The 11103-nt window shown below is 35.9% G+C and overlaps 1 non-coding gene across 1 annotated transcript; it reads left to right on the forward strand.

The window, feature by feature from the left end:
• Window positions 1-2491: 2491 nt before the first annotated feature.
• Window positions 2492-2599, forward strand: LOC130977809 (small nucleolar RNA R71). Its single transcript, XR_009085484.1, has one exon. It is a non-coding gene; the product is annotated as a small nucleolar RNA R71 (small nucleolar RNA).
• Window positions 2600-11103: the final 8504 nt, after the last annotated feature.

Raw genomic sequence — 11103 nt, forward strand, 5'->3', positions numbered from 1 at the left:
TAGGTGCCATAAATGGTTATGGAAAAACAAAAAGCAATGCTTTTACCACACCAAACTTAGAAGGTTTGCTCGTCCTCGAGCAAAAGAGGAAAGAAGAGAGTAGAAGAAGAAGAAATAGAGGAGATGGAGGTGGCTTTGTTTTTTGGCCAAGGGGGAGAAGTAGTGTGTAGGTTGTGTGAAAATGAAGGAGTAAAGATGGGTTTATGGGTTTATATAGGGGTGGAGAGAAGGGTAAGGTTCGGCCATTATGGGTGGGTTTGGGAGGGAAAGTGGTTTGGGGAAGAGGTGTTGAGGTGATTGGTGAATGGGTGAAGAAGAGAGAGAGTGGTGGGGTAGGTGGGGATCCTGTGGGGTCCACAGATCTTGAGGTGTCAAGGATAATTCATCCCTGCACCAAGTAGCGAGCAAAAATGCTCCTTCTGCCAATCCTGGCGTTAAACACCGGGCTGGTGCCTATTTCTGGCGTTTAACGCCAGCTTCTTGCCCATTCCTGGTGTTAAACGCCAGTCTGGTGCCCCTTTCTGGCGTTAAATGCCCAGAATGGTGCCAGACTGGGCATTAAATGCCCATTCTGCTATCTTCACTGGCGTTTAAATGCCAGCAGATTTTCCTCCAGGGTGTGCTATTTTTCTTTCTATTTCTCATGTTTTTTTGCTTTTTCAATTGATTTTGTGACTTCCCATGATCATCAACCTATAAAAAACATAAAATAACAAAGGAAATAGATAAATATAACATTGGGTTGCCTCCCAACAAGCGCTTCTTTAATGTCAGTAGCTTGACAGTGGGCTCTCATGGAGCCTCACAGATGTTCAGAGCAATGTTGGAACCTCCCAACACCAAACTTAGAGTTTGAATGTGGGGGTTCAACACCAAACTTAGAAGTTGGTTGTGGCCTCCCAACACCAAACTTAGAGTTTGAGTATGGGGGCTCTGTTTGACTCTGTTTTGAGGGAAGCTCTTCATGCTTCCTCTCCATGGTTACAGAGGGGTATCCTTGAGTCTTGAACACAAAGGAATCTTCATTCACTTGAATGAGCAATTCTCCTCTGTTAACATCAATCACAGCCCTTGCTGTGGCTAGGAAGGGTCTGCCAAGGATGATGGATTCATCCATGCACTTCCCAGTCTCTAGGACTATGAAATCAGCAGGGATGTAATGGTCTTCAACCTTTACCAGAACATCCTCTACAAGTCCATAAGCTTGTTTTCTTGAATTGTCTGCCATCTCTAGTGAGATTCTTGCAGCTTGCACCTCAAAGATCCCTAGCTTCTCCATTACAGAGAGAGGCATGAGGTTTATGCTTGACCCTAGGTCACACAGAGCCTTCTCAAATGTCATGGTGCCTATGGTACAAGGTATTGAGAACTTCCCAGGGTCCTGTCTCTTTTGAGGTAATCTCTGCCTAGTCAAGTCATCCAGTTCTTTGGTGAGTAAAGGGGGTTCATCCTCCCAAGTCTCATTTCCAAATAACTTGTCATTTAGCTTCATGATTGCTCCAAGGTACTTAGCAACTTGCTCTTCAGTGACATCTTCATCCTCTTCAGAGGAAGAATACTCATCAGAGCTCATGAATGGCAGAAGTAAATCAAATGGAATCTCTATGGTCTCAGTGTGAGCCTCAGATTCTCATGGTTCCTCATTAGGGAACTCATTGGAGGCCAGTGGATGTCCATTGAGGTCTTCCTCAGTGGGGCTCACTGCTTCTTTCTCCTCTCCAAACTCGGCCATGTTGATGGCCTTACACTCTCCTTTTGGATTCTCTTCTGTATTGCTTGGAAGAGTACTAGGAGGGAGTTCAGTAACTTTCTTACTCAGCTGACCCACTTGTGCCTCCAAGTTTCTAATGGAGGACCTTGTTTTAGTCATGAAACTTTGAGTGGTTTTGATTAGATCAGAGACCATGGTTGCTAAGTTAGAGTGGCTCTGCTTAGAATTCTCTGTCTGTTGCTGAGAAGATGATGGAAAAGACTTGCCATTGCCAAACCTGTTTCTTCCACCATTATTGTTGTTGAAACCTTGTTGAGGTCTCTGTTGATCCTTCCATGAGAGATTTGGATGATTTCTCCATGAAAGATTATAGGTGTTTCCATAGGGTTCTCCCACGTGATTCACCTCTTCCATTGATGGGTTCTCAGGATCATAAGCTTCTTCTTCAGATGAAGCGTCCTTAGTACTGCCTGGCGCAGCTTGTATTCCAGACAGACTTTGAGAAATCATATTGACTTGCTGAGTCAATATTTTGTTCTGAGCCAATATGGCATTCAAAGTATCAATCTCAAGAACTCCTTTCTTCTGATTGGTCCCATTGTTCACAGGATTCCTTTCAGAAGTGTACATGAATTGGTTATTTGCAACTATTTCAATGAGTTCTTGAGCTTCTGCAGGCGTCTTCTTCAGATGAAGAGATCCTCCAGCAGAGCTGTCCAATGACATCTTGGACAGTTCAGACAGACCATCATTGAAGATACCTATGATGCTCCATTTAGAAAGCATGTCAGAAGGACACTTTCTGATCAATTGTTTGTATCTTTCCCAAGCTTCATAGAGGGATTCACCTTCCTTCTGTCTGAAGGTTTGGACTTCCACTCTAAGCTTACTCAATTTTTGAGGTGGAAAGAACTTTGCCAAGAAGGCATTGACTAGCTTTTCCCAAGAGTTCATGCTTTCTTTAGGTTGTGAGTCCAACCATGTCCTAGCTCTGTCTCTTACAGCAAAAGAGAATAGCATAAGTCTGTAGACCTCAGGGTCAACCCCATTGGTCTTGATAGTGTCACAGATTTTCAAGAATTCAACTAAAACTGATGAGGATCTTCCAATGGAAGTCCATGGAACTTGCAATTCTATTGCATTAGAGAAACTAATTGAGGCTTAAGCTCAAAGTTGTTTGCTCCAATGGCAGGGATAGAGATGCTTCTCCCATAGAAGTCGGGAGTATGTGCAGTAAAGTCACCCAGCACCTTCCTTGCATTGTTGGCATTGTTGTTGTTTTCGGCTGCCATATCTTCTTCTTGTTTGAAGATTTCTGTTAGGTCCTCTACAGAGAGTAGTGCTTTAGCTTCTCTTAGCTTTCGCTTCAAGGTCCTTTCAGGTTCAGGGTCAGCCTCAACAAGAATACTTTTGTCTTTGCTCCTGCTCATATGAAAGAGAAGAGAACAAGAAAATATGGAATCCTCTATGTCACAGTATAGAGATTCTTTGAAGTGTCAGAGGAAAAGAAGAATAGAAGGAGGAGGTAGAAGAATTCGAACTTATCAAGAGAGATAGAGTTCGAATTGTGCATTGAGGAGGAGTATTAGTCCATAAATAGAAGGATGTGAGAAGAGGAGAGGAAATTTTCGAAACTTAAAGTGAATTAATTAAAAGAAATTTTGAAAAATGGTAATTGATTTTCGAAAACTAAGATTGGGAAAGAAATTAAGTGAAATTGAAAAAGATTTTGAAAGTAGAAATCAAAAAGATATGATTGAAAATTAATTTTGAAAAAAATGTGATAAAAAGATATGATTGAAAAGATGTAGTTTTAAAAAGATATGATTGAGAAGATATGATTTGAAAAATAATTTAAAAAGATTTGATTTTGAAAATTAATGACTTGGCTAACAAGAAATTTAAAAGATATGATTCAGACATTAAACCTTTCTCAACAGAAAAGGCAACATAATTGAAATGTTGAATCAAATCATTAATTGTTAGCAAGTATTTTTGAAAATGGAAAGAAATTGATTTTGAAAATATATGATTGAAAATATATGATTTGAAAAAGATTTGATTTTGAAAAATTATGAAAACTTGAAAAAAATTTGAATTAAAAACAAAATCTTCCCTCTTGTGCCATCCTGGCGTTAAACGCCCATAATGGTATACATTCTGGCGTTTAACGCCCAAAATGCTACCCTTTTGGGCGTTAAACGCCCAGCCAAGTACCCTGGCTGGCGTTTAAATGCCAGTTTTCCTTCTTCACTGGGCGTTTTGAACGCCCAACTTTTTTTGTGTAATTCCTCTACTGTATGTTCTGAATCTTCAATTCTCTGTATTATTGACTTGAAAAGACACAATTTAAAAAATTTTTGGATTTTTAATGATGAGGAATAATCAAAATGCCACTAAGATCAAATAAACAATGCATGCAAGACACCAAACTTAGAAGTTTGTATACTATTGACACTAACAAATTGAGAATGCATATGAGAAACAACAAAACACTCAAGACAAGAGAATTTAAAGATCAGAGCAAGGAAATCATCAAGAACAACTTAAAGATCAATGAAGAATATAATGCATGTAATTTTCGAAAATTAGAAGAATAAAGACATGCAATTGACACCAAACTTAAAATTAAACACTAGACTCAAACAAGAAACATAAAATTATTTTTGGTTTTAAGATTTTATGATTTTTTTGGATTTTTTGAAAATTATTGGGAAAAGAAAATAAGGATATCAAAATTCTTAATAAGAATTCCAAGAATCATGCAATGTTAGTCTAAAGCTTCAGTCTAAAAAGATTAGACATGGCTAGCCAAGCTTCAGCAGGACATTACATTCAAGAGCTAAATTGATGAGAATCAATCAGCTTTGGTGATGATAAGAACATCACCTTGAAACACTAGAATTCATTCTTAAGAACTCTGAAGAACAAAATAAAATTACCTAATCTAAGCAACAAGATGAACCGTCAGTTGTCCAAACTCGAACAATCCTCGGTAACGCGCCAAAAACTTGGTGCACAAAATTGTGATCATCAATGGCGCCATCAACATGGTACGCTCAATTGCAATCTCAACTCTTTATCACAACTTCGCACAACTAACCAGCAAGTGCACTTGGTCGTCCAAGTAATAAACCTTACGCGAGTAAGGGTCGATCCCACGGAGATTGTTGGTATGAAGCAAGCTATGGTCATCATGTAAATCTCAGTCAGACGGATTCAAATGGTTATGGAGGATTAATGATTAAAAGATAAATAAAACATAAAATAAGGATAGAGATACTTATGTAATTCATTGGTGAGAATTTCAGATAAGCGTATGGAGATGCTCTGTCCCTTCCGTCTCTCTGCTTTCCTACTGTCTTCATCCAATCCTTCTTACTCCTTTCCATGGCAAGCTGTATGTTGGGCATCACCGTTGTCAGTGGCTACAGTCCCGTCCTCTCAGTGAAAATGTTCAACGCGCTCTGTCACAGCACGGCTATTCATCTGTCGGTTCTCGATCATGTCGGAATAGAATCCAGTGATTCTTTTGTGTTTGTCACTAACGCCCCACAATCGCGAGTTTGAAGCTCGTCACAGTCATTCAATCCTTGAATCCTACTCGGAATACCACAGACAAGGTTTAGACTTTCCGGATTCTCAAGAATGCCGCCATCAATTCTAGCTTATACCACGAAGATTCTGATTAAGGAATCCAAGAGATAAACATTCAAGCCTTGTTTGCTTGTAGAACGGAAGTGGTTGTCAGGCACGCGTTCATAAGTGAGAATGATGATGAGCGTCACATAATCATCACATTCATCATGTTCTTGGGTACGAATGGATATCTTAGAACAAGAATAAGCTGAATTGAATAGAAGAACAATAGTAATTGCATTAATACTCGAGGTACAGCAGAGCTCCACACCTTAATCTATGGTGTGTAGAAACTCCACCGTTGAAAATACATAAGAACAAGGTCTAGGCATGGCCGAATAGCCAGCCTCCCAAAGAGGGTTCAATCATAAAAACATGATCAAAAGATTTCTAATACAATAGCAAAAGGTCCTATTTGTAGAGAACTAGTAGCTTAGGGTTTACAAAGATGAGTAAATGGCATAAAAATCCACTTCCGGGCCCACTTGGTGTGTGCTTGGGCTGAGCATTGAAGCTTTCATGTGTAGAGACTTTTCTTGGAGTTAAACGCCAGCTTTTGTGCCAGTTTGGGCGTTTAACTCCCATTCTTGTGCCAGTTCCGGCGTTAAACGCCAGAATTCTTGAGCTGACTTGGAACGCCTGTTTGGGCCATCAAATCTCGGGCAAAGTATGGACTATTATACATTGCTGGAAAGCCCGGGATGTCTACTTTCCAATTGGGCTTCTATAGCTCCAGAAAATCCACTTCGAGTGCAGGGAGGTCAGAATCCAACAGCATCTGCAGTCCTTTTCAGCCTCTGAATCAGATTTTTGCTCAAGTCCTTGAATTTCAGCCAGAAAATATCTGAAATCACAGAAAAACACACAAACTCATAGTAAAGTCCAGAAAAGTGAATTTTAACTAAAAACTAATAAAAATATAATAAACACTAACTAAAACATACTAAAAACATACTAAAAACATACTAAAAACAATGCCAAAAAGCGTATAAATTATCCGCTCATCAAAGCTCCTTCTTAAAGTCAGATGTGAAGAAAGATGATAAAATAGAAACCAAATGGGAGTTCTATGTTCAAGAACAAAGGACTCCCTGTAAGATGTGAAGAGGGAAGAAGAAGAAATAAAAGAAATAAAAGAAGTATACTTTGAAAATAGGGGATAGAGTAAAAGAAAAGTAGAAAGAAGATGAGAGAGGGGGAGTAGAGTTTAATAATATAGATGTGAGAAGAAGAGTAGTATAAATAGAAAAAAATAAATAACAATTAAAATATTTTTATTTTTATTTATTTATTATTTATTTTCGAAAATTAAGTTAAATTAATGTAAAAATATTTGAATTTTAATTGTTAAACTATTGAAAATAGAAGAGGGAAGAGAAGAAGAGATTTTCGAAAATTAAGAAAGATGAGAGTTAGTTAGGTGGTTTTTAAAAAGAAGAGAGAGAAGATGGAGATATTTTTTGAGAATTAAGAAGAGAAGAGAGTTAGTTAGGTGGTTTTGAAAAAGATGAGAGAGAAGAAGAGAGATATTTTCGAAAATTAAGGAAGAGAAGAGTTAGTTAGGTGGTTTTGAAAAATAAGAGATAGAAGATAAGATATTAATTAAGAAAAGATTTAAAAAAATAGAAGATAAGATAAGAAAATATTTGAAATTAGAAAAAGATAAGATAAGATATTAAAGAGAATTGAAAAATATTTAACAAGATAAGATTTTGAAAATTGATTTTGAAAAAGATATGATTTAAAAATTTGAAATTTGAAAAAGATAAGATTTTTAAATTTTGAAAAAGATATGATTTTTATTTTTGAAAATTTTTTATTTTTGAAAACTTGATAACTAGGATATGATAAGATAAAATTTTCAAATCAAAATCTGAATTTTATAAGTAATTTTCGAAAATTATGATTGCAAATTATTTGGAAAAGATATTTTTTAATTTTTTGAATTTTATGATGAAAGAGAAAAATACAAAAAAGACACAAGACTTAAAATTTTTAGATCTAGCACCCTTGTTTTTCAAAAATTTTTGGAGGAAAATATCAAGGGACACCAAACTTAAAAATTTTAAGATCAAAACACAAAGAAGACTCAAGAATACTTTGAAGACTCACAAGAACACCAAGAACAAAATTTAAATACTCAAAGAACACAAGAACAAAAAAAGAACACCAAATTTAAAATTTTTAGGAAACCAAAACAAAATTTTTGAAAAACACAAGAAAATAAATAAGAAAACACTAAACTTAAAAATTAAAACAAGATTTAAACAAAGAAAAATTATTTTTTGAAAAAATTTTTGAAAGAAGGACTCAAAGATAATTCTGAGAAGGCCAAAAATAAACTATATGGAAAAGGTTTTTGAAAAGTTTTAAAATTTTTGTAATTAAAAAACATTAACATGCAGGACTCAAACCAAGAACACAAAATTAAACAAAAAAAAAGAAAAATATTTTTGAAAAAGGTTTTGAAATTTTCAAAAATTTAAAGAAGAAGAAAATAAAAATAAAAGACTTTAAGCAAAGTTATACTCTTGCAAAAATCAAAGACTCAACAAGAACATAAATTGAACAAAGAAAAGAAAAATATTTTTGAAAAGGATTTTTTTTTTGAAAATTTTTAGGAAGAAAACAAAAATTAAAAGACTCAAACAAAAATAAAAATTAAAAATTACCTAATCTAGGGAGCAAGACAATCCGACAGTTTGTCCAAACTCAACAATCCCCGGCAATGGCGCCAAAAACCTGGTGTGCGTGTACGCAAAACCCACACTATTTCGTACAACAGTAGTACCAGCAAGTGCATTAGATCGTCCAAGTAATACCTGAGCGAGTCCGGGTCGATCCCACGAGGATCGTGGCCTGAAGCAAGCTATGGTTGTCTTACATGTCTTAGTCAGGCGGAATCAGAAGGAGTTATAATATTAGGTAAACCTTGAATGATTATATGTCATATGGGTAGTGGAATTGAAAGCAATAATAGGAATAGGGTTGAGAGTTGGAGTTGCTTTGTCTTTCCGAAGTAACTCTGGTACTACTGTCTTCTTTGCTTATGAATGATCTTCTTATATGGTAGGCTACAAGTGATCAAAGCCATTGCCCATGATCATTGATCTCCTCTGCTACAGAATGAACACCGTTGGCCGTGGTCATTCAATCCAACGGAGGGTGAAGCGCATATTAGTCCATTCTCTAGGCGATCTTACTCAAAATGTCACAGATAAGGTCGAATCTTCCGGATCAGAGAATGCTGCTTCTTTGGATTCTAGCCTATGCCACGGAGACCCTAATCACACCGGAGATTGGCTGAACTGGTGTCTCGAGAAATCCCCAACGAAATCGTGGATTAAATGTCTGAGAGACGTATAAACATAGCTGTTGGCTCGTGCTTTTCTTCCAGGTACTCACACGAACCCAAGTAGACGCGAGTGTTTGTCAGGCACGTTCATCTTAATGTGATGAACAAAGATAATTTATCAGATCATCCTGCTCACCACAATGAAGATCGGATATGCATCTTAGAGATAGATCAAACACGGATCGAAGAAGAAACAATAGTACTTTTATTAATTCATAGGACTTATCAGGGCTCCTTGCCTCAACCTAGGAGGTTTAGAAACTCATACTGAAGTAAAAACAACGGTAAAATAAAAATATGGCATACCTCTCTTAGTGAGAGGTGTAAAAGGTTCTAAAGTCTCCTAAATTACGTAAATAAAATTTCTTAAAATCCACTTCTGGGGCCCACTTAATGAGTGTTTGGGCTGAGCCTTGATGAGATCCACGTGCTACAAGGTTCCTTGTGCGTGGAATGCCAGCTAGGGGGTCCTTTCTACGCGTTTGTACATTGGTCTCTGCTCTTTGGGCGCTGGACGCTAGTTTTGGGCAAGAAGCTGGTGCTGGACGCTAGTTTTGGGCCTTCTAATTCGAAGCAAAGTATAAACAATTATATATTGCTAGAAAACTATGGAAGTCAACTTTCCATAGCCATTGAGAGCACTCTATTTGAACTCTTTTAGCTCCAAAAATGCTCTTCCAAATGCAGGCAGGTCAGATCTGGACAGCATCTGCAGTGCTTTCTCTGTCTCTGAATTAGACTTTTGCTCCAGCTCCTCAATTTCAGCCAAAAAATACCTGAAATTGCCCAAAAATACAAAAACTCATAGTAGAATCCAAAAATATGAATTTAACACTAAAACCTATAAAAGCTCAATAAAAACTAAACAAAAACTACTAAAAACTATATGAAAATGATGTCAAAAAGCGTATAAAATATCCGCTCATCACCCCCTCCCCTTCTTCCACTCGTGATCCCTTCCCCTTTCTTCTTCCTTCCCTTCCCCCCATCGTGATCCCTTCTCCCATTTAACCCATTTTCTTTCTTTTTTTATTTTTTTAATTAAGGATATTTTTGGAATAAAAATTAAAAATTTGGTAAAAAAGGACAATTTTAAAACTAATAAAAACCTTAGAGACGATTTTGTAAGCAAAAAAAATTGGGGATGAAAAAAATTTTCTACTCCTACCTTATTTAGGGACCAAAATGGTACTTAACCCTTAAATAAATGTCTATGCGAACGCCAAAGATTGTCATATATGCTGTTAAGTTACTACATGGTGCATTAGAACCTTCGTTATTTGTAATTTTTCTTTCTTGAAAGTTTTATTTAGTTAGAACAATAATGAAAGGTTTCCAAAATGAGTTTTGGTTATTCTTGAAGAAATTGAAGTCAAAAATTGAGGGTAATTGAGGTGAAATATATAAATGGAGTGTTATTTGTGTTGGTTCCTTTTTCTAAAGCTTTCCAAATGCTTTTAATGGCACTCCATGGCTTCAATATTCCAAATAGAGCTATTATCTCATCCTTTAGCTAAAATATATACGCATTCTTGTTTTTTATGTTTTTACGTTAACCACATTTTAAATTAGTTTCGTTATATTCCAAGCCGATTGGGATTTTCTAGTTCTTGAATATGAATGGTTTGTATTATAGAAACATGAGCTGTGTCATGGCTTGATATCGTAAACTAGAATACCAAACAAATCAAATCTATTTTTATAGGTAAAAATCACTTTTAACTCGATCCACTGAATAAACTATGCTTACAGATTTTAAAAGGAGATCCAACATTTAGTCATAGTGTAGTATTATATTTTATAGAATCACTTTGGACACAAAAAAGACAAACAAATCAAAACAAAATGTAGGTTTGTTTTCAAGTTTTTAACTTGAAAAAAAAATGGACAGAGTCAAGACAATCCGAATGATTGCTGTTGCCACCTCTTTTAACATCTGAGGGAAAATAACAACCAAATTCAAAAGAGAAGCTTTTGGTGAGAAAGAAATTTAAGTTGGTTTCCGAATGTTCTATCAATCAAGAAATACTTCATTTGTCAATAATAATTGCGATGCTATTATAGGCCTACAAAAAATAATGTAAATAATCAAATTCAATTGTAAACAAACAAATTAGTGCAAACATAAAAGAGCACTTTGGTTGTTTGCCCACCTGAAAATTTAAAACAAGCATTGCTAGGTATAATTGATGTGATATAATGTAATCCAAAGAATAAGCAATAGCATAGTTCAACTTTATCCTGAATTTATATTTGGTGCTTCACTGAATAATTGTAAAAAATACACTTTATTTGGCGCTTCACTGGATAGTCTAAGCAATAGGTTATTAACATCTTCTATGCAAAAGTAAAACAAGGATTATGATTATGATGAAAATATGTTTTGCTTTCTTGTTGA

This window comes from Arachis stenosperma, chromosome 4 (assembly GCF_014773155.1).
Source record: "Arachis stenosperma cultivar V10309 chromosome 4, arast.V10309.gnm1.PFL2, whole genome shotgun sequence".
In the NCBI taxonomy this organism is placed as follows: domain Eukaryota; kingdom Viridiplantae; phylum Streptophyta; class Magnoliopsida; order Fabales; family Fabaceae; genus Arachis; species Arachis stenosperma.